This window comes from Mandrillus leucophaeus, unplaced genomic scaffold, assembly GCF_000951045.1.
Source record: "Mandrillus leucophaeus isolate KB7577 unplaced genomic scaffold, Mleu.le_1.0 Scaffold67, whole genome shotgun sequence".
Taxonomy (NCBI): Eukaryota; Metazoa; Chordata; class Mammalia; order Primates; family Cercopithecidae; genus Mandrillus; species Mandrillus leucophaeus.
In genome coordinates, this window is record NW_012107252.1 from 2,518,473 (window position 1) to 2,522,309 (window position 3,837).

A 3,837-nucleotide genomic window follows, 5' to 3' on the forward strand; every position below is an offset into this window, starting at 1 on the left:
GGAGGCTGAGGTGAGAGGATGGTTTGAGCCTGGCAGGTGGAAGTTGCATTGAGCCAAGATCAAGCCACTGTATTCCAGTCTGGGTGACAGAGCCAGACCCTCTCTCAAAAAAAAAAACAAACAAAGAATAGGGGGATCCCAGGAAGCAGCCTAGTCTGGGAGTCTGTAAGCTAAAGTCATCCAAGAAAACTCTGAAAGCCTAAGGCCCACTGACAACCTGGGGACATTACTGATAGCTGTTTTGCATCTTGAGCAGATTCCTGTGGACCCGCAGAGCAATGATCCAAGTCAGTCTGACAAACAGGACGTTCTCTGCCTATGCTTCAGCCCCTCAGAGGAAACTCTGGTTGCCAGCACCAGTAAGAACCAACTCTACAGCATCACCATGTCCCTGACAGAAATCAGCAAGGTGAGTCTTCCCAGCAATGGTCCTTCCAGACCAGGACCCGTGTGCCTGGCTGGGGGACTGGTCACCATGTGGGCAAATTTTAATCCAAATAAGTTAGCATAAACTCATGCATCCCCTTCACACAGAGCAAAACAAAATTCTAATTTTAAGATGTTCACATAGAAGCATGCTGATGGACTCAGTGGGACTGTGATTGCTCCAGTAACTTTGGAGGACACATTGGCATTGTCTCAGATTTAAATCCCACATATCCTTTTACCCAGAAATTGCATTTTAAGGCATTTAATCTATTGCTATATTTGCTCATGTACACAAATGTGTATATATAAAAATGTTTCTTTTTCCTTTTTACTGTTTTGGAATAACAAAGAAAGCTGGTATAAATACACTGCAGACATTACAATAAGAAAAGCACTATTAAAGACAGAGATCATATTGTACTTAAAATGGCTAGGTACCAATAAGATACTACAATTTTAAGTCTGTATGTACCTAATACCATAGATTCAAAATATATAAAGCGAAACTGGACAGAACAACAAGGAAAATAAACCATCTACAATCACAGTAGAAGATTTAACATATCTTTCTCAGTAATGGTGCTTTTTTTTATAACAGCTCAATTGAGTTATGATTCACATACAAATTGCCTATTCAAAGTATACAATTCAGTTGTTTTTAGTATATTCAAAGAGTTATGCAACCATTTATCATAGACAGCCTTCAGACATTTTTATTACCTCAAAAAACTAAAAAGCCATACCCTTTAGCTATTATTATTCCTCCATCCTCCCAATTATCACCCGTCCCACCCCAGCCCTAGGCCACCGCTTACCTACTTTATGTCTCTATATATAGAATTGCCTATTCTGGACATTTCATACAAATGGAATCATAAAACGTGGACTTCTATGACTGGCTTCTGTGACTTAGCATAATGGGTTTTGTTGTTGTTTTGACGCAGGGTCTCGCTCTGTTGCCCAGGTGGGAGTACAGTAGTGCAATCATGGCTCACTGCAGCCTTGACCTCCTGGGCTCAAGCAATCTTCCCACCTCAGCCTCCGAAGTAGTTAGGACTACAGGTACACACCACCACATCCAGCTAGCTTTTGTGTTTTTAGTAGAGACAGGGTTTTGCCACGTTGCCCAGGCTGGTCTTGAGCTCCTGAGCTCAAGCAGTCCACCCACCTTGTCCTCCCAAAGTGTTGGGATTACAGGCATGAGCCTCCACACATGGCCAGTTTTCAGTGTTCATCCACGTTGTAGCATGTATCAGTACTTCACTCCTTTTTTATGGCCAAATAATATTTAATTATGTGGATATACTACATTTTATTCACCAAATTTGTATATTTGGGTTGTTTCTACCTTTTGGCTTTTATGAATAATGCAACTAGTTTTTATATGGATGGGTTTTCATTTCTCTTCCTAGAAGTGGAATTGCTAAGTCATATGGTAACTTCATGTTCAATTATTTGAGGAACTGTCAGACTGTTTTCCAAAGTTACTGGACCATTTTATATTCCCATAAGCAGTATATGAGCATTCTGATTTCTCTATATCCTTGCCAAAACTTGTTATTATCTTTTTTATTATAGCCATCTTAGTGGGTAAGAAGTGGTATCTCATTGTGGTTTTGATTTGCATTTACCTGATGATTAATGATGAACATCTTTTCATGAACATCTTTTCAAAAATTTGTAATTCTTCTTTGAAGAAATATCTATTCAGATTTTTTGCCCATTTAAAAAATTGAGTCATATGTCTTTTTATTATTGAGTTGCAACAGTTATTTATATATTCTAGATATAAGTCCTTTATCAGATATGTGATTTGCAAATACTATGTCCCATTCTGTGGGTTGTCTTTTCACTTTTTTGATGTTGTCCTTTGATGAACAGTTTTCAATTTTGATGAAATCGAAATCGAATTTATTTTTCTTTTGTTGGTTGTGCTTTTCGTGTTATATTTAAGAAGCCAATGCCTGAGGTCATGAAGATTTACCCCTATATTTCTTCTAAGAGTTTCATAGTGCTAGCTCTTGCATCCAGGTCTTTAATCCATTTTGAATTCATTTGTGTATATGGGATGGTATAGGGGTCCAACTTCATTCTTTGGCATGTAGATGTCCAGTTGTCACAGCATCATTTGTTGAAAAGGCTAGTCTTTCTCCATTGAGTAGTCTTGGCATCTTGATGGAAATCAGTTGACACATGGGTTTGTTTCAGGACTCCCAATTCTGTTACGTTGATCTAGCTGTCTGTCTTTATGCCAGTACCACACTGTCTTGATTACTGCTGCTTTGCAGCAAGTTTTAAAATTGAGAATTGTGAATCTTACAACTTTAGTCTTCTTTATCAAGATTGTTTTGGGTAGTCTGTATCCCTTGCAATTCTATATGGATTTTACAGTCAGCTTTTCAATTTCTACAAGAAGCCATCTGGGATCCTCATAGGGACTGCACTGAATTTATAGATCAATGTGAGGACTGTTGCCATCTTAACAGTATTAAGCCTTCCAATTCTTGAGCATGAGATATTTTCCATTTATTTAGGTTGTCTTTAATTTGTTTCAAGAATGTTTTATAGTTTTCAGAATATAACTTCTGCACTTCTTTTGTTAAATATTTCTGAAAAATTTTCTTCTTTTTGATGCTATTGTAAATTGAATTATTTTCCTAACTTCATTTTTGGATTGTTCATTCCAAATGTATAGAAATACAATTAATTTTTGCATACTGATCTTGTCTCCTGCAACCTTGCCAAACTCACTTATTAGTTCCAATAGTTTTTGTATTGGGTTATTCTGGCATTGCTATAAACGAATACCTGAGACTGAGTAATTTATAAAGAAAGAAAGTTTAATTGGCTCATGGTTCTACAGGGTGTACAGGAAGCATGATGCCCGCATCTGCTTCTGGTAAGGGTTCAGGAAGCTTACAATCGTGGTGGAAGATGAAGGGGTAGTAGGCGCATCACATGGTGAGAGCAGGAGCAAGAGAGGGAGGTGAGAGATGCCACACACTGTTAAACAACCAGATCTCTCATGAACTCACTCATCACCAAGGGGATGTCACTAAACCATTCATGAGGGATATGCCCCAATGATCCAAGCACCTCCCACCAGGTCCCACCTTCAACACTGGGGATTACATTTCAACATGAGATTTGGAGGAGACAAATATCCAAATTTTATCAGTGTTTTTAGGGAATTCCTTAGGATTTTCTATATATAAGATCATGACATCTGCAATAGAGGTAGTTTTAGCCTTCCTTTCCAATCTTTGAATGCCTGTAACTTATTTTCCTTGCCTAATTGCCATGGCTAGAACCTCTAGTCTCATGTCAAACATAAGGGATGGGAGCAGATCCTTGTCTTATTCCTAATCTTAGGGAGAAAGCATCCAGTCTTTTTTTTTTTTTTTTTTT

The 3,837-nt window shown here is 38.1% G+C and overlaps 1 protein-coding gene across 1 annotated transcript in view; it reads left to right on the top strand.

Moving 5' to 3' along the window:
• CFAP57 (cilia and flagella associated protein 57) overlaps positions 1-3,837 on the top strand; it is an 89,633-nt gene that overhangs the window by 9,753 nt on the left and 76,043 nt on the right. The window lies entirely within an intron of this gene.